A 26202-nucleotide genomic window follows, 5' to 3' on the forward strand; every position below is an offset into this window, starting at 1 on the left:
AAAAAAAAGAAGAAGGCTCCAGGTGAGCTCAGACCGGAGGCTGGCTCCTGGCGGAGCTGGAGGCGGATGGACAATAAGTGGGTACTGCTTCTGCAGTTGATTCGGGGGACATACTCGGCTTCCTCTGGTTGGTCCCGAGTTGGGAGCCAGGGCTAGAATAGGAAAGCTGGTAGCCACCGACCCAGTCCTGCTCGTTCGGGCCAATTGCAGCATCATCTGTGTGTATCCTCAGTCTCTCAGGAGAAAGACAGAAGGAGGAGGCAGATGAGTAGGAGAAAGGGAACTCACTTTGGGGGTAAAAACCAGGGTTTGCTTTCCAGCTCTGTGCCCTACAACCACGGGGCCTCATGTGAATCCCTGGCTCTCAGCTTCTTCACAATTAATACTAAGAGTGGGGGGGGCACATCTTTGTTTTCTTAGATCCGTTGGGGCGGGTGGGGTCCAACAGGTCTGGTTTATGTTGCTTTTCTTCTTGGGAACCAACAGCTGCTGCTCTGGGGCTCGTGGGTGGAAGGGAGGAGGGAGAGTGGAGGAGGGAGGCAGGGATGTGGGAGGCAAGGGTGGAGCAGGCAGGCTGCGAAGGGCAGACTGCAATGCCCCCCAAGCCCCCTCCCACAGCCGCCCGGGGCCCCCACCAGGCCATCATCCAGCAGACAACACAACCCGGCCCCTTGGAGCTAAACCGCCTTTGCTAATTAGGAGTTTGCTTAGCTCCCCGGAGCCGGTGTGCAAGCAGTGTCCTATAGGAGAATAATAACAGGATGCGAGAATCACAGGCTCGGAAGAGGTGGAAAAGTCGGGAGTCCTACACCCTTCCTCCCTCCTCCATCAGTACAGCAACTTAATAATTTATTGAATGCCTTCCTATTTGTGAAAGAATGAAAGTTAGCAACGACAGAGCAGTGTTACTCTTGGTGGGCTACCGTACCTTATTTCATTTCATCCTTCCTTTCTGAAGTTGGTGCCATGCTATTATCCATTTCACAGTCAAGTAAAGAGATGCTCAGAGAGGTCAAGGAACATGCCTCAGGTCACACAGCTAATAAGGAGCAGAGCATGATTCCAACCCAAGTAGCCAGGCCGAGCTGAGTGATGGCATTGAACGCGCAGAGCCCGTTGGAACGTGTGCAGCAAGTGGTGGGAATTCTTCAGCATGGAGTCCTAGCACTGAGTTTCGAAAGGCCTGCTTATGCTTCGGTGAGAAGCTCGGAAGCTCTGGCACCAGGCAGGCCCACACGGGAATCCCAGCTCTGGAGCCGATCATCCACATGGCCTTGTGCAGACCCCACTCCCTCTCTGCTCCTCAGTTCCTCGTCCCCTAAATGGAGAAAATACACTGTATCAGCACACCACACAGAATATATGAACCCTCATCTCTCCCAAAGCCTGCTCCCCTCCTGGGCTCTGACCAGGATGATAGAAACCTTGTGCTTACTTGATTTGGGGGTCAGACAGACATGAGTCCCAATCCTGCCTTTGCCATTTCTCACTGCATAAATTTTGTCAAGTCGCCCCACCTCCTTGAGCCTTGGTTTTCTCAGATGGGAAATGGGGACAACAGTACCCACTCGGAGGATCAGTGTGAAGGTTGAATGGGAGCAGACTTGAAAGCCCTTGGGAGAAGTAAAGACTCGATAAATGATAGTTATTGTCATTTGTCGTTGCTGTAAAGGCCTCCTGGCATGAGCTGCAGGAATTGGCCCTGACCCAAGGAAGGTGCTGCAAAATCCAAATTAGACTGCCCTTCAGCAAAGCCTTTCCTGTCCTCCTCGCTGCCTCAGGCAGGGTTAGGGCCCCCTCCCCAGGACCCGGGACCTCAGCTATGCCCCAGCCTTGGCACCGCTCATGTCCTGCTGCAGGCTTTCACTTAGGACTCAGCCGTCTGGCCGTGAGCTCTGGGACAGCCCCACAGCCATGGCACCTGACACAGAGCCAGCCCAGCATGGGACTTCGGTGTTTGCTGAGTGAATGACGGAGCGGTCGAATGCGCGAGTGACTTACCTTCTCCGGGGTGGTGGGGAGTGGTGTCTAAGGGCTGTATTCACAATCCCTACGAATCCTCTCTTCCAAACCACAACTTGTCAGGGCTATCATTCCATTCAGTCGTGTTTTACGTCTTGGGAGGACTGAGGAAGAAGCCTGGAATAAAGGATATTAGGCAGTGATGTGATTAAGAGCAAGGCCTCCCTGAGCTCTTACCCTCCATCGGCCACTCACCAGCTTTGTGGTCTTCACTAGGTGGTTCAATCTTCCTGAGCCTGAGTTTCACCCACTTGTAAAATGAAAATCATAATCCTTACCTCATAAGGTTTTGTGAGAATGAAATAAGATACAGTAAAGAGCATCATACTTGGTTTTTAATAAGCATTTAATAATTGTCCCTTCTGTTGTCTTCATCCTGATTAGTATTAGGCCGGTAATCATTTCGAGAAACCTAAACATGCACCAATGCACATAATTTTGCATTTAACTTCATGCAGCCCCCATCCAAAACCCTACCAATGGATCTCATCAAGATCCATGAACCTCTTAAACTAGTTAATTGCCCCCCACTCTAGAGATGGAGAAGCAGAGGCCCAGAAAGAGGATGTGACGTGACTCATACGGCAGGGCTGGACCCAGATTTCCCCAATCAGATCAAGGTTGAAGCCAAAATGACTCTCTGTGACATGCTACTTTTTACCAGTTATAAACTCTCTCTTTCAACAAATATTTTGGAGCTCCTTGGCCCTCTGCTAAGGCTGGAACTGTGCAAGGAGACAGCAAAACAGGTGTGCAAGTTTCCAGCCTACACGTTAGTCCCCACACAGCTGCTTCTTTTTTTTATTATTTAATTTTATTTTATTATGTTATGTTAATCACATACATCATTAGTTTTTGATGTAGTGTTCCATGATTCATTGTTTGCGTATAACACCCAGTGCTCCATGCAGAACGTGCCCTCTTTAATACCCATCACCAGGCTAACCCATCCCCCCACCCCCTCCCCTCTAGAACCCCCAGTTTGTTTCTCAGAGTCCATAGTCTCTCATGGTTCATCTTACCCTCCGATTCCCCCCCTTCATTTTTCCCTTCCTTCTCCTAATGTTCTCCATGCTATTCTGGGGCAAATTGAATGGGAAGGCTTCTGAGCAGTAAGGGCTTCATCCCATCCAATTTGCCCCCAGAGAGGCAGCCAGCCCAGCCCCACTGCCCACCTGCTGGAGAGTCTTGGATGAGCACCATGAATCTGTGGATCTCATTTTTTTACATCAGATGGGATGAGACGACATACGTCCCCAGACTGCTGTGAAGATTGCATAACAAAATGTATCAGAATCAACTGGCCCTGAGCAAGCCCTCAGTAATGGTACCTGTTACTATCATCAGATTGAAAACATTGCAGGAGTAAATATTCCTCCCAAATCTCCCTTTGGAGGAAGAGAAATCCACAGAACTCAGGGAGCAAAGGTTTGCCAAGTCCTGCAGGTACCTGTTTTAATGAATAAATGAAAATGCTCGGTAATGAGCATAGTGATTGTTTTATGTAAATGGCACTCCCATGGAGCTTGTAAACAATTTCTTGTCTCAAGAAAACATTGCCCTTGAGAGCTTGTTTACAGCACCAATTTGCTTCTCCAACTTTCTCCTCATGGTCTGCACAGAGGAGCACTTGCCCCATGTTTGAGAAAATCATGATAAATCCTTAATTGGTGCCTCTAGTCTCCATAGTGGTTTATGGGATCCCAAGAGCATTTGGAGGCTTAGGAGAAATGTTCTTTTTTTCTTTCCCCCTTCTACCTTGTTCTTGGCCCAAGCTGGGAGGGTTGGGTGATACTTGGGTGAGTCAGTATTTGTCTGGGAGTAGAAAGGAGGAGTTTGGGTTGGGTAAAATAAGAAGCAATATATAATAGTGAAAGGATGGGGGCGCCTGGGTGGCATAATCGGTTGAGCATCTGGCTCTTGGTTTCGGCTCAGGTCAAGATCTTGGGGTCCTGGGATTGAGCCCCACATCGAGCTCCACATGGCATCTGCTTGAGATTCTCTCCCTCTCCCTCTGTCCCTCACACTCTCTCTCCCTCTCTCTCTCTCTCAAATAAATAAACAAATCTTAAAAAAAATAATAGTGAAAGGATGTCAGCACCAACCAGAAGAATCTGCTGTGACCCTGGTTCACCCTGGAGCCATGGAAAAACTAAAATAAGCAGTTGGGCAGCTGCTCAGGATGCCAGCCTATAAGAGGTGCTAAATAAAGCCTTGCTGAAACCCACAAGGAGTGTGGTGTCAGATAATTCAGGTTTCACCTGCAACTCCTACTGTAATAAAAAATAGTCAACTGGTCCTGTCCTTTGTCATAGAAAGCACCTGCAGTCACCCATCTAAAGTGGTACAAATAGCAGGAGGTAACTGCATACCACACTGCCAGCCCTGCACCAGCCAACTGATTATTTGGGAATACTCCCAAAGAGCTACAAGACCTGGAAAATCCTATAATAAGTCTTTTACTTTTTTTTCTTTTCTTTTCTTTTCTTTTTTTTAATTTTATTATGTTATGTTAGTCACCATACAATACATCATTGGTTTTTGAGGTGGTGATCCACGATCCATTGTTTTCGTATAACACCCAGTGCTCCATGCAGTACGTGCCCTCCTTAATACCCATCACCGGGCTAACCAATCCCCCCTCCCCCTTCCCCTCTAAAACCCTGTTTGTTTCTCAGAGTCCATAGTGTCTCATGGTTCATCTCTCCCTCCAATCCCCCCCCATTTTTCCCTTCCTTCTCCTAATGTCCTCCATGCTATTCCTTATGTTCCACAAATAAGTGAAACCATATGATAATTGACTTTCTCTGCTTGACTTATTTCACTTAGCATAATCTCCTCCAGTCCCATCCATGTTGATATAAAAGTTGGGTATTCATCCTTTCTGATGGCTGAGTAATATTCCATTGTATATATGGACCACATCTTCTTTATCCATTCATCTGTTGAAGGGCATCTCGGCTCTTTCCACAGTTTGGCTATTGTGGACATTGCTGCTATGAACATTGGGGTGCATATGGCCCTTCTTTTCACTACATCTGTGTCTTTGGGGTCAATACCCAGTAGTGCAATTGCTGGGTCATAGGGTAGCTCTATTTTTAAATTTTTGAGGAAACTCCACACTGTTTTCCAAAGTGGCTGTACCAACTTGCATTCCCACCAACAGTGTAAGACAGTTCCCCTTTCTCCACAACCCCTCCAACATTTGTTGTTTCTTTCCCTGTCCATTTTTGCCATTCTAACTGGTGTAAGGTGGTATCTCAATGTGGTTTTGATTTGGATTTCGCTGATGGCTAATGATGATGAACATTTTTTCATGTGTCTGTTAGCCATTTGTGTGTCTTCTTCAGAGAAGTGTCCTTTCATATCTTCTGCCCACTTTTTGACTTGATTATTTGTTTTTTGGGTGTTGAGTTTGAGAAGTTCTTTATAGATCTTGGATACCAGCCCTTTATCTGTAGTGTCATTTGCAAATACCTTCTCCCATTCTGTGGGTTGCCTCTTTGTTTTGTTGACTATTTCTTTTGCTGTGCAGAAAGCTGGGGGCATCACGTTGTCCGATTTCAAGCTATATTACAAAGCTATGATCACCAAGAAACCATGTTACTGGCACAAAAACAGACATATAGACCAATGGAACAGAATAGAGAACCCAGATATGGACCCTCAACTCTATGGTCAAATAATCTTTGACAAAGCAGGAAAAAACATGCAGTGGAAGAAAGACAGTCCTTCAATAAACGGTGCTGGGAAAATTGGACAGCCACGTGCAGAAGAATGAAACTCGACCATTCTCTAACACCATTCACAAAGATAAACTCAAAGTGGATGAAAGACCTCAATGTGAGACAGGAATCCATCAAAATCCTAGAGGAAAACATAGGCAGTAACCTCTCTGACATTGCCCACAGCAACTTCTTTCAAGATATATCTCCAAAAGCTAGTGAAACAAAAGCAAAAATGAACTTTTGGGATTTCAAGTCTTTTACTTTTTAACTAAATAAAGAGGTACATATGTTTTTATGAATCAAAAACTATTCCCCTGACTCTCCCAAACAAATCCTATATTAAGATTTGAATACTATAAGTTTGATGGGATATTAAATTGTTGGCCTGCTGGGTGAACCCACGTGCCTCTGATGTCCTTGACTGTGAGCAATCATCTGACCTTCAAGAGTCAATTGCCAAAGGATGATGAGAGTGGTAGTCCTACCAATGAACAAACAATTTCATGCTTCTGTGCCTTTGGCTTGTTGTGCTCTCTGCCTAGAATGTCCTTTTCCAGCACACACCCACCCCTCACTCACTTGGCCAACTCATAGTCACCCAGTGAGGTCCCTTCTCTGTTACGCCTTCCTTGGCAGAGTCAATCATGTAGCAGGGACTCTATATAGCATCTTTGACACTCTAATTAGCAATATCAGTCCATATGTCCACCTCCTTTATTAAACAATGACGTTTTTGAGGTTCAGAACCAGAACTACATGTGGAGTCCCAACATCCAACACAGTGAGTGACTTTGAGTATAACCTCAATAAATGCATCTGGATTGAGAGAAATGCCACCATGAGCTTTTATCTCCTACAGTGGCCTAAATGTAGGACCTTCATAACAAGAGTTCCTCCCTGATTTTCCCTCCATCAGTGGAGTGGAAGTAGTACCATGCTTGCTGTGCAAAAGACAGCAGGAGGTACAGGGCAGAGGATGTGCCTGGTCAAACAGGCAGCCAGAATGATCTGATTGGGACATTGGTTATACACAGGGACATTAACAATTATGTAAATATAATGAGAAAAATAGGGACCATTTGCTCACTGTCAGGGGAGAGATTTTAAAATATGGGAAGGGAAGGGACATCTGGGTGGCTCAGTCAGTTAAACATCCGGCTCTTGATTTCAGCTCAGGTCATGATCTCAGGGTTGTGAGATCAAGCCCTGCTTTGGGCTCCATGCTCAGCAGGGAGTCTGCTTGAGAGTCTCTCTCTCTCTCCCTCTGCCCCCCTGCCCCCCACCCACTCCCATGCACTCACTCTCTCTCTCTCCCAAAAAAAATTCTTTAAAATATGGGAAGGGAAAAAGCAGGAATGAATGCTGTGCTGTTGGATTGGAATTGGAAGTGTTGATATAAACTTATGAAATAGATAGGTACATACATACATATAGACATAGAGATTTATGGGTGTACATAAACACATACCTGTTTTCTAGCACTGTTCATTGAAAGAACCTGGAAGCAATGACAGTCCAGTAGAATGAGCACACTGAGCACCCAATCCTTGGTTTCTAAATACCATCCTTTACTAACAGGAACCCTGGACTCTTGGAGAAATGGCTGATTCTAGGGCTGGGGCAGGGTGGGAAAGTATAAGACAAACATGGAATATCTTGTGCCAGAAAGTTAAAAAATGGCTTAAAAGTACATGGGAACCAGCTTGAAGGGCTTCCCACTAGGGAAATCTGGGACAATTTGAGCATCAGAGTAGATAATGATCATGATGGATTACAATTCATTAAATAAAATAGGAATCCGTTAATTCCATCCTGGTATTGGTTGGTTGGTTAGTTAGTTAGTTAGTTAGTTAGTTGACAAATGGGGAAAAGAGAAAATTCTTCCCTACAGTAGAATTCCTACTAGTAAATGGGAGGAATGGTGGAAAAAGAAAATCACCATTTAGCCACCATCATGGAGAGACTAATTTAGGTAGGAATTGTCAGTGGATACTATGGTCAGTGGGTGGGGAGTTTTATTATGAGCAAGAGGATGTCAGCATAATCTTGGAATATCTCACCACATAATGTCAAGTACAAAGGGAGAAATGGTAACATTGTGGTGGAAAAATCTGGAAGGCACCAACTTGATCCTCATAACAACCCAATGACAGAGGTAGAGCTCTGCCCGGTTTGTCAAATCCCAACTATAACAACTACCAACTGGATGATCTCCAACAAGTCCAGAGAGTTCTTCATCACTCTGTGCCTCTGTTTTTTCTTCTAAAAAATGAAGATATTAATGGCACCTACCTTATGAAGATTGTATTGCAAGTTGATACTTTAACCCACCCAAAACATTTAGAACTGCACATGACACATAGTACATCCTTGACCACTGTTAGCTATTATAAATATTATGGATGAGGAAATTCAACTCAGAGAAGTAGAAACAGCATTCCAACCCATGTCCACCAAACTCCAAATCACACACTCTTTTGTGTCCCAGAAATCAGTGAGTCCCCATGGTCAACCACTTGGCAGTTTTTAAAGTGCTGTTTCATTCACATTTCCCTTGAAAGCAGCAAAATTCCCTAGAGGTGAACAGAAGTTAGATCTTATATAGGCCCCATTTGACAGGTGAGGAAAGGCCTTGACTCACCCAAAATGACAGCCATAATAAATATTAGCAGAGATTTGAGCCACATGTTCTGACTCCAAAGCCCTGGTTGCTTTTAGGGCCTGAAACTAACTCTAGGAATTCTATCCCTATTGGTGTTCGATTCAGAAAAAAACAAGTAAAGCTGAGACAGTCCTTCTGAACTTGGAATTTGCAGTGAAAGCCCTAATGTGCAACCCCACCACCACCACCCAATGCATTACACCACTGGATTAGGAGAAGCAGGAAAAGCCCTGACAGTGAAACAGGACAAAATAAGAGCAAGGATTAGAGTCAAGGATAGACATCAGCTTGAAAGCTTTCAAGGTCAAGTCAAGGAGGGTGTCAGGTCCATCCAGGCAAGTAGGACAAAGTATCCTTTGCCTTTAAATTGTCTTTATTTGCCTTTATTTGTCATCATCTCATCTGGGGTGCCATACTGCCTTTATTTGTCATCATCTCATCTGGGGCAAACTATCTAAAAGGGAAATCAGGGTTAAATGGTGGGTCGTCTTCTGGGCCTGAACAAGATTCCTTTCTGGAATCTCAATGGCTCTCAGCTTCTCTTCAAGTGGACAGGCAGCGGCCATAGTCAACCCAACACTTTCTACCAAAGAATGGATTGAACGGAAGCCTTCATCAACAAGGGAAAACATATCTGAAGTTTACAATCACACCACAAGAAGATGGAAGCATCTGGTGCCTCATGGATCAAAAGAGCAACACACAATCCCCACCCTCACCCCCACCTCAGCCCTGCAAAGACCATCTATACAGAGTTAATCTTTCTCTCTTCCTCTTGCTCCCTGGGAAAACTAAATCTCATCTGTCTGCAGTTAGCAGAAGCCTGGAGTAACTGGATTCAGTGCTGGAACAAAAGATATATGTGACGTTAACAGTTCATTGAGCTGTGAGATGAACAAGACGGGTGTTGAAAAGGAAACATGAGCTGAGAGTACATTTCCAGTGTTAATAAACCTTCCCTTTTGTTGTTTCCAAACACTGACTCCAGGATGGGCACCATCCGTTTCCTTCTAGAATTAGACAGGCCTGCAGATTTAAGGCATCGGAGCATCATCCAGCCCTATTAATGGACAGCACAAGGTGCTGCGTCAGGAGCTCGCGCCCATCTTTAGCTCTGGCTGCAGTTATTTCGCTGGCTTGGCAAAGTGTGTGCCTCCTGTTCACCCAGTGTGCATGTAGATAAAAGCCCATCAGGGGAAACCACTGAATTCCAGAGCTCAGACTTGCGGGGGAGCGATGCGATCAGCAGCATAAAAGTGGAGGCGGCCGGTGCGCCAACAGCTGGTGATTTGTTAATTAAATTATGGAAGTGGCACGCATGACAAAGTTCTACATGGCCCTCCCTTAAAAAGCATGCTGTAGGAATATGTGTGTTGGCATGGAAAGATGTTCGCGATTTACTGCAAAGTATTAAACAAACAAACAAACAAAAACAAGGTATATAACAGTATGTATAACATGATCTCATTTGTGTGCAGTGTGCAATGAGAAAGAAAAGGAAAGAAGCTATGGTCTGGGTTCTAAGAAGGGTGGACCCTCTCAAATTGAAACTCATGGTCATCTTGATGGTTTTGGATAAGTGGGGATATACCTTGGTTGCAGGTGCCCAGGGGGGCTAAAGAGCTCTGCATAATAGAGAAGAATATGCAGCTTTTGGGGGGGGGGCATTCTGGTGGGGGAAGAGTGAGGAAGTAGAGAGATGAGGAACAAGAGAGGAAAGAAAACTATGGTGGATTGAATGGTGTCCCCCAAAAAGATCTATTAGAATCTTAACCTCCAATGTGAATGTGACCTTATCTGGAAATAGGTTCTTTGTAGATACAGTCAAGTTAAGATGACATCATAAGCGATTGGGATAGGCCCTAATCCATTAGGACAGTCTTTAGAAGAAGACACATGAAGACAGAGATTGAGGTGATGCTGCCAAGGGACACCTGGGGGTCCCAGAAGCTGGCACAGGCAAGGAAGGATTCTCCTCTAGAGGGTTTGGAAGGAGGGCAATCCTGCCGACATTTTCATTTTGGACTTTAGCCTCCAGAACTGCAAAAGAATAAATATCTATTGTTTTAAGCCACCCAGTTTATAGCACTTTGTTATAGCAGCCCCAGAAAACTAACATAGGGACCCAGCTAGATGGGATGAGGCTGGGAGAGCTACAAGCAATGAAGAAACCCCCCAGTGGATGGTTGTATTGGTCAGGGTTCTCCAGAGAAGCAGAACCAATAGGATATGTAGAGATACATTAAGAGGGGATTTATTATAGGAATTGACTCATGGGGTTACGGAGGCCAAGAAGTCCCACGATTTGTCATCTGCAAGCTGGAGAACCAGGAAGCTGGTGGTGTGGTTCAGTTGAGTCTGAAAACCTGAGAACCAGGAGCACCCACGTCCAAAGGCAGGAGAAGACAGATGTCTCAGCTCAAGCAGAGAGAGCAAATTTGCCCCTTTTTCTGCTCTCTGGTTCCATTCAGGCCCTCAGTAGACTAGATGATGCCTGCTCGCGTTGGTGAGGGAGACCTTCTTTACTCAGTTGGCTGACATTTTAAGGAAGGAGATGCCTCAAGTCTAGTTTACAGTCGTTACTGTCTCTGGGATATGAATTCCTCCTGGAGCTCCCTTGCAAACCTTCACAAACTTGGATCTAGATATGGCAGAGGAGGGGGGCATAGTTTGGGGAAGTTGAGAACTTCCCTGTCTGGATCATCATGGGACAGAACCAACACAGAGCAGAGCCAGGGGCTTGGGTGACTGTGGGACTCTAGTCTCCCTGCCCACCCCAACCCCATCCAGGGAATTCTCAGGGGACTTCAGACTCCCACAGTCCCTGAATTAGAGGCTTTGTTTCATGAGTGCAAGAACTGAGTCTGAAAAGTTTGAATAACGTGCCCCGGGGCACACAGACAGCCAGATGGGTGGGCTTCCGGAGCCCACGCGGTCACCACCCCATGAGCCGGCCCGGCTGCCGGTCCAGCTGCTCCAATGGCCCTGCTAAATAGGGAGCAGATGTTCTACAACACCAGTTCTAAGCTGTGGTCATCTCCTGGGTCAGCCAAACACGGCCAAAGAAAACAAAGGACTCTTTGTCCGCCCACGAAGCCACACAGGACTCCCTTCCCAAGACCCCACTGCGTCATCCAAACAGCAAATGGCCAAGGCCTAAAACCTCTCTCTCTCTCCCTTCTCCCAACTTTATATCTGATTTATTCACTGAGAGGTTATCTCGGACACCCTTTGGAGGACACGGCACCAGAATCTCCTCCCGCAGAAGCCACTCTAGACCGTCCGCTCCCTGTGAGTGGCACTGTGTCATTCATCAAGGTTAACAATCATAATCGTTGCTGTCACCTGTCTGTAGGACACTGCAGTTTGCCAGGTACCTGCATGCTTACCGTTACCTTTGGTCTCCTCCACCAGCATAGTGAGCGACTCACTGTCCGTACCCCACTGTGAGGACTGGGGAAAGAAGCTTGAGAGAGGTGCTCTGGTCACAGGAGCCACAGGAAAGGCACTCGGACCCATATCTGACGTCCCCTAGAGCCCACCCTCCTTCCAAGATGCTGTCACATCTCTTACAATGTCTGGGAAAGTAAAGGAGGGAGCCGGGATTTGAACCCAGGTCTGTCACAGCCCCAGGACCAGGCCGGCTTCCCCAGCACCCAGCACCCACGTTTCCCAGAGAGCTCAGCACATACAGGAGCCTGGCTGACCCTCTGCACCATGGCCTCCAGGGTTGGGGCTCCTCCTGGGTTTGCTGTCCTTGTGCTCTGGGCCCCGTGAGTCCTCTGTCCCTTGCCTCCTGTTATCTACCCTAATCACATTGCACTTTTCCGGTGGTAACACCACTCCCTTTTAGGAAACAAAAGAGAAAGGAAGGGAAGGAGGGAGGGAGGGAATAAAACATAGTGGTAAAGTAAGGGGGGGGATGAAAAAGGAAAGGCAGCCCCCCTGAGCGCAGGGAAAGTTACATATGAGAACAATTACTCTGCGCTCCACTGTTCAGTGAAGCGCTTCAAGCAGCTTCCCCAGGTGCCGTGGAGGCTTTATGGAGTTAGGTGATATATGACCTCCGCCTTGTGCCCAGTGATCTAGGACCAGGGCCCGGGTTATACTCCCACCTCGGGACATCTGTGTGATTTAAGGCCGCTCCTGAGACTTGGTGCTGGCCGGAGCCGGCATGGGCTATGTTTTGTCTGGGACAGGGGTGTGCGTGCCGGAAGGAAGGGCTCCACGTGCCACCCCCCAAACGGACCCCGGGAGGAAGCCCTGCAGACTCACTCACTGTCTTCCGAGACAGCCTCCCTGTGTCTGGTGGAGGGGCCTCTTCATCCAGATGGAAGAATTGCCTTCTTGTGTTTCATGGCTCTGGGGTGAGTCACCACTGCCTTGATGACAAAATATTTGTAAACTCAAAGGCCCTTAGAGGTGGGGGCAAGTTCAGAGATGCCCTCCGAGCCCCTGACCAATCTGAGAATCATTTATCCATTCCACAATACTTGCTGAGCTCCTGACATATGTCGGCACTATTTCTGGGTGCTGAAGGTACAGCACTGAAGAAGGCAGAAGTCATTTTTCTCCTTGTGATGCTTACCTTCTAGAATGGAAGACAAGTTACACAAGGAAGCAGACAAGCCAAACGGTGGCAGATTGTGGCAGGTGTATAAAAAGAAGCACGAAGGCAGAGGTGGCAGATGACAAGAGGACGATCTACTTTAGCTGGATGGGTTAGGGAAGGCCACCCAAAACATAGGCACTGAGCTGAGACACAAAGGAAGAGAAGGAGCTAGTTGTATGAGGAGTGGGGAGAAGCCTTTCAGAAAAAAAGGAGGGAGTGTGTGCAAAGGCCCTGGGGTGGGAAAGAATGTGGCATGTGTGAAAGATTGAGCATCTTGTCCCCACAATCCAAGGAATATTTCAGAAGCATTAAAAAACAAACAAACAAACAAACAAACAAAACACCTCTTTGTCCTTCCAAATGCAAGATGTGAACATCTGTCCCTGAGGCAGAGGGTTATGCCTTCAAAGACCATCTGTCTCTCTGTTTGCATTCTTGGTGCTTTCTTGTCAGCCAACTTTGTTTGTACCACTGAAGCAGCGAGATGACCAGGAGGCAGATTTTGTCAGGATTATCCTTTTTTTTTTAATTCCTTTGTCCAATGTCTTGAAAAGTTCCTCTGGGTAAATGATGTTGTCTGTCTCATTTTCTACTTTTGCAATGCGGGGTGATTTGCCCAGGCTTCCAGAGCTAGGCATTGGTAACATGAAATATCTAGAGCAAGAGGTCACCAGGGTTCTTTAAATGCTGGGCTGGGGCCTTGGAAGGTGGATGCAAGTCAGAGGCCACCACCGTCAGCCCTGGACCAGCCTCCTTATGGGTCTCCCTGGTACCACCCTGATGGGACTCCATCCACTCTACACATGGTAATTAGTGTGATTTTTAACTTTTAAAACAAACTGGACCATGACCCCCCTTTGAAAACACTCCAACAGCACCTATTTTTTTTCCTTTTTGTTTCCAATGATGCGTCATATGATTCATGGGCTCATGGAATCAAGGAACCGCAGCATTATGCATAGGGTCCCTCCAGGCTCTGGACCACCAAGCAGTCTGGTTTGTGCCTGTTGTCCCCATGTAATTATTAATAGCACCCCTTCTCTTTCAAATGTCCCAGTTTGGATGATAAATTACATGGTCTCCCTAACAACACAGCACTAAGAGAAAGCTGCCTTCAGGATCCCCATACTCCTAACCAGTGGATGATCAGGATGCTTTATTTGGGGACCATCTATCCTTTAGTCTTTGAACACTTCCTTTTACCCACCTGTGAAAACAAATGGCCATATTTCAAAAGTCCTTTCTAACTCCTTGACACGACTCCCTTGATTCTCCCATGGAAGCCAGGATATGATGACAGAGTAGCCACCAGGCTTTCAGGAAGCTCCTAAGCAGGGCTTCCAAACCCTTCCCCTGAACAGTGCACCCCTAAACCCAGGGAACCCTAAAATCATGCCCCCAAAAGCCCTATAGGTACCATCTATAGCACCCTACAAGAGGTTCTTCTGAATTTTGTGTTCTCAAATAAAATACACAGAATTTTCCATCTACATTACAGTAGATGCATGTTTGTTTTAACTTGAAAACCATGTTTAAATTAGTTGCTGAAGTATAAATTTAAACCACTCGTAAGACGCTCTATGTTTATTCTGGGGTTTGGGTACCCCCTGGCACGTTTCTCAGGAGCACAATCCCAGACGCCTTTGCTCTCATTAGATGGGGGTTGCTTGTTGAGAGTGAAGAGGTACATTTTCACGCAGGCATCCGGCATAGCGAGCAATCTGAGCAGGAAGACCATGAACACTGATTAAGCATCTACAATGCATCGAACATCATCTCCTCAAACCACAGCTCTGGAGTGAGCATATGATCTCCATATTATACAGGTGGAAACAAAGAGTCAGGGAGGTTAAGTAACTCATGTGAGGCTGCATGGAAACAAGGAACACAGAGGAAATTTAAAATATACATCCCTCAGATTCCAAGTCAGGCTTTCTCCCCATTCAGGCTCCCCACGACTGCAAGCTTCCCCTTCTCTGTCTGCTCTGCAGTTTAGCAAAGTGCTCTTGGTACAAGACGTGTCCCCCATCTCGGGTTTTTCATCATCTTCACTGTCACTTTGAGTTTCTCTCTTTAGATCGACTTCCCAGAGCTCTCGTGAGAGATTTGAAAAAAAAAAAAATTTAAAAACTTTAAAGCGTCCATGTCTATTTGTGGCTCTAAAGCTGGTTTGTATTTAGGGGAGATTATTTTGTAAGATTAAAAAAAAAAAAGTTGCTGAAAATGTGGAAAACTACTATAGATAAAATGCATTTATTCTGAGATAGGATCTGTTGGATTCTCTACTACCAAAGTGGGGAGAAAACAGGTGGTACTCCAGAAAAATACTCACAGATGGAAAATGTATAAATGGTAATTCACCAAAAACAACTGTAACCGTGACTTCTAAAATATGATGCCGGTTTCTTTTTTGGGTCGAGGCTTACATTGGAAACTTTGGAACTCCCTAGATAACGAATGTTTGGCTAATTAGATGCTAAGTTCTGGGGGAAAGGCATGGATGAGAAAAAAGGGGCTCTATAATCACTGCTAAATTTTAATCTATGTCTTTGGGCTTAGGTCCTATTGAAGGAGAGTGATACAGTACAGCAGGGGACATCTGAGCTAAACCAAACCAATTCCACGTAAAGCACATTCCTCTCCATAGGTTCCTCTTTTTACTGCCATGAAAGCCTCAGAGGTTGATAGAGACTGAGTCATCCCATTCCCAAAGCTACATGGAACTTTTGTATTTTCACTCGAACTTTGTTGGTTGTAATGAAAGTATAAGACAGCCTGTCTTGGTCTGGATTGGAACAGGAGCAGTAATATTAGGATAAAAATTTGTCTTGCCCGCCTGGCAAACTCCTACTCATACTTCAAAGTCCTATTCAAATATCCTTCCTACTAGATACCACTCCCCAGGTAGAGTACTCAGTGCTTCTTTTGCTCTTTGTGTATCCTTCTTTTGGAGCTCCTATCTTGCCATGATGTATCACCTTTATTGGTGACTTGGATTAATCCACTAGACTATGAGGTCTTCAGTGCTTAGCATCCAGAGTGCCGACAGGATGGAAGATTTGCCAAGATTGCTTTCCCACGGCTAGACCTTCTCCACTACTGTAGGCAACACTGTCATGTGGCTCCCAGGTGTCCCTCTGGGACAAAGGTACTTGTTCCCGTAGCATCCTCTGGGAGTGTGGACTGCTGGGAGCTCACAGAGCATCCTTCCCCAGGAATTGCCCTTAGCCAAAGGGCGCTGAATCACCCAAGGTCATGCCTCCCCCCACAGAGGCAGCCTGCTCCCATGGTGAGCTACAAAGAGCTGAGCTCTTACCTTGATTAAAAACAACTCCAAAGGGCTATCTCAGTCCCAGAGCTGCCTAGAGAATAAACTGAGGTTTCTGCTGCAACAGCATTGGCATTGCCGTTCAAGTCTTCCCTCTGCCCAGCCCTGCTTCCCTTTCTTTCTCTCACAGGCATCACTCCCAAGAGCTAAACTGAACCAATACTTCCTGCCTGCCAATCTCCTTCTCAGAGTCTGTCTCCAGGAAGCCTAGCCTCAGACAGCTACACCCTCAACTGGATCCACTTCCAAAGGATGTGGGCATCTCTTATGGTGGATATACGGTGGCTTCTAGACAAGTTTGCTTGAGAACTTGTTGCCTCTATGAGAACCAAAAGAGAGAATTGCAAGGTCTTCTTTCAAGAGTTGTTTTTAGGTAACCAATTACATTAAACGTTTTCTTTCTAAAACCCTTTCATTATTTTTTCTCCTTCTTTAAAATATGTTTAAACCGTGTTTCAGGAATTAGAATTTTTTTGTTTGCTTGGGTTTTTTTAAGATTTATTTATTTAAGAGAGAGCAAGGGGGGGGGGCAGAGGGAGAGAATCTTCAAGCAGACTCTCCACTAAGCATTGGGCTTGATGCCAGGCTCGATCTCAGGACCCTGAGATCATGACCTGAGCTGAAACCAAGAGTCAGACGTTTAACTGACTGAGCCACCCAGGCTCCCCTGTTTGCTTGTTTTTAGGTCTCACACAAGTACCGCCCAAAACAACAAACAAACAACAATAAACTCACCAAATTCCTTTTAAAATGTATGGAGATTTTGGTGTCGTATCACCTCACACCAGTTACAATGTCTGTCATCAGAAAAGCAAAGGACCTAATAAGTGATTTAGCAAGGTTCATATACAAAAGTCAACTGATTTCCTATATACCAGCAATGAACAAGTAGAACTTGAGGTGAAAAATACAATACAATATCATTTACATTAACACCCCCAAAATTAAATACTTAAGTATAAATCTAACAAAATATGTATAAGATCTAGATGAAGAAAGCTATGAATCTCTGATTTAAAAAAAAAATCAAAGAAGGACTAAATAAATGGAGCTATGTTCCATGTTCATGGATAGGAAGTCTCAATATTATTAAGATGTCAGTTCTTCCCAACTTGTTTTGTAGACTCGATGCAGTGCCAATCAACATCCCAGAGAGTTATTTTGTGCATATCAACAAACTGACTAGATCTAAAGTTTATATGGAGAAGCAATAGATGCAGAACAACCAATACAATATTGAAGAAGAACAAAGTTGTAGACTGACTATCCAACTCCAGACATACCGTAAAGCTACAGTCATCGAGACAGTATGGTATTGGTGAATGAATAGGCAAATCAATGGAACAGAATAGAGAGCCCAGAAATAGACCCACATTAATACAGTCAACTGATCTTTGACAGAGGATCAAAGGCAATACAAGGAAGCAAAGATAGTTTTTCAACAAATGGCATGGGAACAACCAGACATTCACATGCAAAAAGGAAAAAAAAAATCTAAACACAGATCTTATACTCATCACAAAAATTAATGCAAATGGATCACAGATCTAAATGTAAAACACAAAACTATAAAACTTCTAGAAGATAATATAGGAGAAAATCTAGATGACCTTTGGGTATGACAATGACTTTTTAGAGACACCAAAGGTATGATCCATGAATGAAATAATTGATAATCTGGAGTTTATTAGCATTGTTACTTCTGCTCTGCAAAAGACAACATCAAGAGAATGAGAAGACAAGTCACAGAATGCTCCATCCACCTTTGTGGCCCACAAAATCTGAAAGCATCAGAAATGGTTGTTTTATACACCACTAATTTTGCAGGTGGTTTGTTAGTAGCAGTAGAAACAGGGACAGCAAGTAATGACCATGTCAGCTATCAGTTCCTTTCCCTTACCCACGGCAGATGTTACTAATCAATCATGCCACTCTTTATCACTAATCCTGGAGAGAGCCTCAGAATCCTTCTCAATAGAATACTCCCAGGCAATCGCCATTAACAGATTGGAGTTAACACTCAAAATACAACCTATTCATAGATTTAAATATATTAATACGCTTAGAGTCTAGTTTGACCTTTTTGTCGAAGTATTCAGGGAGCCCCCATGCTTAGCCTTTCTCCTCCTGCCTGAGCCATTTGAAGGGAAGGTTGGAGATGCACTAGCAGGTGCTGCCTTCTTTCAGGTCATGTCTTGTTCATTGTCTGCACTTCGCCTTCGCTGGCCTTGTTCGCGTGGCCCATCTCTGAGCCTTCCCAGCCACTATTCCCACTGCCCCGTTGCACCCTTATCCCATCTTGTCATCCCCTACTTGCTCCCCAGTCTCATCTCTAACCTCGCATCCTCAAGGACGCCCACCCCAAAATCGGATTAGATCCAGTGGTGATTCCCTCTCCTATCACCCTGAACTTTCTTTTCACGGCATTTATCACTATTTTAATTAAATAATCATTTGAATAACTAGCTCTTTAATATCTGTATCCCCCACTAAGCTATAAGCCTGCATGGACAAGGGCCGCATCTATTTTGATCTCTGCAATACACATAAGGTGCTAGGTAAACATTTGCTGGGCGGGGGGAATGCCAGCAAGTCGGTCTCTGAAGACTTGAACCAGAAGGGCTCATGATCTACCTTTTCTGTCTCCCCAAGATCGTGCATCTAGGCATCTCCTTTCTCCCGACATCTCTAGTCTCTTGCTCACCTGCAGGTCACTGTGCACCGTCCTGACTAACTGGCCTTTAAGGCCAAGCAAGTTCACCTTCGCCGGAGAGCTCTGTTCAACACAGTGAGGTTTCCTGCAGCGCTAGAACTGCCGGTTGCACTGGATGGGGATGAACACAGACAAGCATTTTTGTGATGACAGCTCCAGCCAATTAAAATTCAGTCAATTAGAAAATATTCCAGAATAATAATAAATTATCCAAAATTAAGCTCCAGCCAGGAGCCAAATGTCTTCCTTGCTGCCTTTTTTGAGGAACTGGTCATTGTATTAGCACTGTAAATAAATAAGTGGTTCGGGCACCCGCGTCTGGGACCTCAGAAGGCCATGGGGTGGGTGTAGCACAGGGACCTAATTAATGTCACAATTCTGGCTCATACTGGGCTAATAGAAATTAAGTGGCCAGGCTTATGACTTTGGGGGCCTTGGGGGCTTCTGACTTCATGCACTGACTATAATATGTGAGATAATCAATAAATATTTGCAGTAATAATGAATTACTTGATTGTGCTAAAAGCCTCTGGTCTAGTCTCTTAGCCTTTAGTCGTGTCCCCAGCAATCATTCTACAGATTGTAACACCAAGTGATCACTCCAAACCACCACACCGACAGCATCATTCCACTGCATTACACTCTTCCGTGGCTCCCTATTGCCTTTGGGACAAAATGAGGGATCTTCGGGGCTGCACCCAGGGAACCCAGCCACACTATAGAGGCTGCCTCTTCCCTGCACATAGCCTCCTCTCTCACCATCCCCACTTACTCTGGGCTCCAACCACAATGAATAGCTTGCAGTCCTCCAGGCCAGCCATGCTAATTCCTGCCTTTGCCACTGCATCCTCCTGACCTAGAACCTCCTTCTTCTCTCTGCCTGACTCCCGCCTATCTGTTAAAACTGAGCTCAGATACTGATCTGTCAGGAACCCTTCATTAAAACAGCCTTTTCTTTTCTGGAAGAGTGTTAGGACCCCCTCCTCTGGGTCCTACAGCCCCTCCCTGTGCTTCCCCCCATGAACGCATTGACCACACTGGACCATCAATGCCTGTTTGCTTGTCTGTCTCCTCCCCTGGCCTGGGAGCTCTCTGGGACTTGAACCCATGACCACAATAACTCTTCTTCCGCAGGGCAGCCATGAGGATTAAGTGAGATAATATACACTGGGTGCTTAGCAACGTGCCTGGCACATACATAACAGGTCTTAATATATGTCGAATTAGTACATGAATGAATGAAGATCACAGAGCTGGATGTACATGGGTTCCAAGAAGGAAAAAACAGATTCTTCATCCAGAAGACAGGATTTAAATGGTATTGACAAACCAGATATGTGTCCCTAGAGGTGAGGCAGCAGGTTTTTTATTCTCTCAGACCCTCATCCCTCTTTTCATAGCAATTATTTTGAAACATTCTCTTTACTATGACGAAATAGTATAGTGTAGTATCTACTAGTATAGGTAGGTAACTCTAGAGCATACTATAACCTACTTATAATAATTGTTTAAACTAATATAAAGATAGATATATCATAAAGATAAAAGGAGATAACTCATAATAAAATAATATATATTTAATAACTAAGTGCTCAAACGTGACTTCAGTGAAGAACATGAAAGCAGTAAGATGTTTACGCCTCTTTCTAATGAGTAGGTTGGGACTTAGGAGACATGAAACACTATCCAACTGAATATCATTGACAGTTTTTCTTTAAATCTGACATTTTGAAGTAAGGGCTAACTAAGCACCTTTCTATATTTATAACTACAAAGGCAGACAGAGGCTGGGGGAATGTATCAGTGTCTTAAATTTAACTAGTCTTGCCATCCACAGCACAATATTCTGAAGTGGTGAACCACTCTTCGTGAAGTTTTGAACAAAACAAAGTACAGTCTACCCTCGATTTACCAAGTAGTTGTGTTCCTGGAAAGCTCCGTGTATTTTAAAACTAGGCACAAAATAACTTTCTTTATATATATTCACGGATAGATAGATTAGAGAGAGAGAGAGCGCTCTTGGGTCTAGAAATACATAACTAAAAACAGATTTTTCACTTGCATGCATTTCCAGTAAGACATGCAAACATTTCTTGGGAAGATGCAAGTGGATTCTCTGTAATGTGGAATTTTCTGGTACAAGGCGGTATGCTGGGCATATCTGCCCCCACCCGCTAATCGCTAACAGTTTCCCTAAAACACTGTGAGGACCAAAACCAACTCCCATAAATACCCAAAATACCCTGCAGGGGGCAGCACTGCTCCCTTCGAAAACCACCATCCCAGAAGCCTGCCTGAACCCAGGATCCCATCCACTTGGGTGCTAACAGCAGGGACTCAGCCCTGTTCCTGCTCTCCTGGTAGAAAGCTCAGTTCAGACCTCCCAAGTGGGAGGCTTCAGAGAAGGCTTCAGGGCACGCAGGCTGGCACATGGGACAGCCACCCGGTGTGCCATCCCAGCTGAGGCTGCCTCCAAGGATAATATTTGTAGACGGGGGTGTGAGCAAGAGAGACACACACGCCCCTAATGGCCTCCAGCTGCTGCCACTCACATGGTGCCCGGGGGCACGGCCAAAGCAGACCAGGCCATGGGCTTCCTGCCCAGGCTGATCCAAACTGAGCTCAGCCACCAGCTCTCTGCAGCCAAAATCCATAGTTGGGTTCCAGTCTTCACTCTGCTACTGACTCACTGCATGACCTGGGCAGGGTGCTCTACTTCTCTGGGCCCTATTTCCCCCTCTGTCATGAGAGTTGGACAAGATTATCCTTCCTGCCCCAAAAGTTTGTTACCAGGAAAGACAAATCAACACACAAGGGGAATGTCCAACTCAAGTGTCTACTAGAAGCACATCTCTAGTAAAATTGCTACCAATACCCTTCAGGGAACATAAAGGGGCAATTTTGTAATTAGCACATCCATTGCTTGTGCACTGACCCAGTGCTGAGGGCCCTAAAAAAAAAAGTTTACACTGGACTGTGAGGGATGGGATAAGCAACAGCCTGAGCAGAGTCAAGGGGCAGGTAAAAGTCAAGAGCATAAAATTGCTCAGGTAAAACGAGAGCAGGTGTTCAAGAGCCTTGAATGTCAGACTTAAAGAAGCTTCAGCATTAGGAAGCCCACATTGGAGGGCATGAGGGTGCTGAGCACAGCAGTAGCAACAGGACTGTGGGCAGAGTCTGGGCCTTGGAGAGCCAGGTGGATCACGGGGACAAGATCAGGGCTGGGAGACAGGTAGATCAGGTGTCCATCCCTGTGACTGGCCCTTCTGATGGTAGTTCTCTGGCAGTGGTAGTCCATCCTGACCCTCCTACTTTATGTGGAGTTCACGACTGGAAGACCAGGAAGGAGAAGGGAGCTGACATTAATGGGCACCTACTGGGTGCAAGGTACTGAGCTGCAAGTCTCACATAATTCTGAAACAGGTGCCCTGTGACATCCTCAGGCCAAATATCATGGCCCCTACACAAGGGACCTCTGACACAAGGCTCCTGGTTGCCAACAAACATTTTCAAAGTCACTAGGCCTGTACGTGGTCGACCCAGATGTCAAATCCAGGTGTGTCTGACTCATCTGTTCATCTCTTCATTCATTCATTCGTTTATTCATTCATCCATCCCACAACTATGCTTTGAAAGAATCCTACACACCTACACTCAGGTGGTAAACAGGATGGAAGAGCTCTCTGCTCTCAAAGCTCATGTTTTCACAGTAGAACACAGAAAATGCACAAGCAGATTAATACACTAATGAGATTATTTGGAATAGCAAGAAGCTGTAATAACAAAGAAAATAGAACCAGATAAAGGAAGTGGTTGGGGTGAGGAGAGGCTGCCTACTTCCAAATGGGGGCAAAGGAGGCCTCCGTGTGGAGGTGACAGATGACACAGGACCCGGAAAATAAGGAAAAGTTAACCATGCAAAAATCCATGGGAAGAACATTCCAGGCAGAGGGACCATCATGAGCAGAGGCCTCAAGACAGGAACGACCTCTTTGAGGAGAGAGAAGGTGTGACTCTGCTCACTGAGGGAGCATAGCACGCAGTAAGATCAGAAGGTACGAGGTGAGGTCAGAGAGTACGAGGTGAGGTCTTAGAGTGCCCAGTCTCATGGACCATGAGTTTGGACTATATTCTAAGAGCAATGAGAAGCCATTGGAGGGTTTTTTACAGAGTACCATGATCTGATTGACACTTTTAAAATAGCACCGGGGACATGAGTTAAGAGGTCACTGTGGCTGTCCAGGGGCAGGTGATGGTGGCTTAGCCTGGGACTCTAGGAGTCAAGATGGAACAGTAGACGGGCTGGGATATATTTTGACTATGTTGCCAGTAGCACTTGCCCAGGCTTAACCATACTGCCTTAGATGGCCTGGCAGTCCCCTAACCCCACGTGGTGTTGGATGCTCTTCACACATGACTCAGCCGCTCACGGGACTGGGAGTTCATCCTCAGCAGCAACCCACTGGAAGCTCTCAAGGTGACAGAAAATGCCTTCTCAGAGTGTGTCCTATTTTGTTTTCCCGAGACACCCACCCCACAGGAGTGCCATTTCTCCCAATCGATTCCTTTTTCTCAGAACTCTCTCAAAGACTCTGAGATTTCATCCTCCTCCTGCCTTTCCTTGCTCCAAGAGATGAGTGTTTTCTTTTGGGGGCCAGAGGAGGGACTTCTACCTGCCAGTTTCTATGCCAGCCTGATTCTGCTTCTTGCATGTTCTAAGTCTTCCTCCCTTCCCTCACATCCCCATCCCTCCTTCAACGCACACACATATGCACACGCACACACGCACACCCTGATCTCTGTAATGGTAGGATTGATATTATCATTTTGTATGTCTCTGTCCCCTTGATGCCTGGCCAGACTCTGAAGTTTTCGGATGGGAGAAACAGAGCATGGAACCCATTATTTCTGAGCCGATCACAGAGCAGTGACTCACCAGCCCTTTCCAAATCCCGGCTTTAAGAGGAGTTGTTCTAAGCCCCCAGCTGACAGCATCTCAGAAGGGAATCTGTGATCAAGAAGTTGGCATTGGATCATGGGATTCTCTCCTCCTACTCCTCAAATCTTTTGGATGGGTTGAGAAGATGTTCCCTCAAATGGGTTTATCTCACCCTGTCAGTTTCGGGTGTGACTAACCCCACTTATGGAGTATTTCCACCAATTCCATCCCCTTCATCATAAAGCACTAGAGAAATTAACAGAGGCTAATGGACTTAGGAAGCCTCCAATGCCGAGTCCAAAACAGTTGACAAAGAGGCCCCAAGCTACCTGCCTCTTTCCCTATTTTCATGCCTGTTTATTCTATTAGCCGAAAAGCCCTCTTTAGCCAGCCTGCAGTTCCTATGCTCAGGACTGCCAGGATCCCCCCAGGAAAGATCATTATGGGAGAAAAGGGCCTTTTGAAGATTACACATGGGCAAAAAGAGGGAAGCTTTGAACATTGATGGAGGTTCTGGGCTTCAAATTCCATCTGGGGCTAATGATCTCACTGGAAAATAAATGGGCAAAAGGGAAAGAGATAAAGGGGAAAAGTAACCACTACAAGAATTTGAGGGATTTAGATTTGTAGGAGTGCAAAGAAAATTGAGAATAAGGAATCCAGGTGATTTGTACTAGGTCTGTATTTGCTCTGTGACCTTGGGAAAGTCACAAGTCTCTGAGCCTTTTTCATTAAACACATGCTATCTGATAAATACTTTGGGCTAAGCACTGTGCTGGGTGGTAAGATTCCAAGGCAACAAGATGAAGACCCTGCTCTGCAGAGCTCACAGCCCTGTGGGGAAGCCAGGAAAATAGTCACAACATAAGTTGAAATAATGCTCATTCCCCATCTATAAAATCAACAGCCTGACCTACAAAATAATGACAATGATAGTGATAATTAATATCTGCTGAACTCTGAATCCCCCTGGACACATGGCACCTCTCCTGACCTCTCACTGTCATGAACAGGAGCTCTGGGGCTCCTAGTACCCCTTCCTTCCACCTCCGTTCAGCCCTCAGAGACCAGCTGCCTACCTTGAGGCCCCCAAATCTAATACCGTCATGCTATATATCCTGGTTCACATCAGTCACCCTGAAAAGCCCAGTGTTCCCAGAGCATTCCCCCCTCCTCAGCACTCATCCCTACTGGGCTCTACATCCTTACCAAAATCTCCCACTATGCCCTCTGCAATTCCCTCTATCCTCTTCTAAACTTCTGAGCACATTCACTTTCTGGCTCCAACCGAAACCTGATCTCCCCAGGGACCCTCCTCCCCTGCAGCTCTCTCAAGAGGACCTGTTTCTCTCCCACACTCCTTCTGCCATTCACACCACTCCTCACTGCTCCTCACTGCCGCTTCCAGAACACTGTCCCCCTCCCTAAAAGCCTCCAGCTCTGAAGCTTACCCCATCACATTAGAGAACCCACTACCCCTCCTTTTCACAGCACTATCCCTGTGTCCCCAGAGGTTTTAACTGCTGGTTTATTTGTACTCTTTCCAACACAGTCTCAGTTTCAATATCCATGTGAGTGTTCCTCTCAACAGCCTGTTTTGTCAATCTTTGACTTCCTGTCTTGCAAAATCCACGCCCCAGTCACTCACTGCCACAGTTAAACTATACCTATCATTAGCCCTAACTTTCTTGCTCCATAACCTCAGTTTCAAAAAATCTCACTCTCTGGGCACTGCTCACTCCACGATCAATGGTTCTTCCACCTCACTAGGTCTAGGGTCCATTGACTCTGCCACCCTTTCACTGCCCTTTGCTCAGTGTGTCCTCACTTCCCTCTTTGCCCAACCAAGAAATCATGGTCAGTCATCACCATCACCAGCACCATCATTACCATCACTATCATCATCACCACCATCATCATTATCATCACCACCATCATCACCATCATCACTACCATCATCACCATCATCATCACTACCGTCATCACCATCATCATCATCATCACCATCATCACCACCATCATCATTATCATCACCACCATCATCATCATCACCACCATCATCACTACCATCATCACCATCGTCATCATCATCATCACCAGCATCACCATCACAATCATCATTATAATCACCACCATCATCATCACCATCACCACTACCATCATCACCATCATCACCACCATCATCATCATCACCACCA

This window comes from Phoca vitulina, unplaced genomic scaffold (genome assembly GCF_004348235.1).
Source record: "Phoca vitulina isolate PV1807 unplaced genomic scaffold, GSC_HSeal_1.0 scaffold21, whole genome shotgun sequence".
NCBI lineage: Eukaryota > Metazoa > Chordata > Mammalia > Carnivora > Phocidae > Phoca > Phoca vitulina.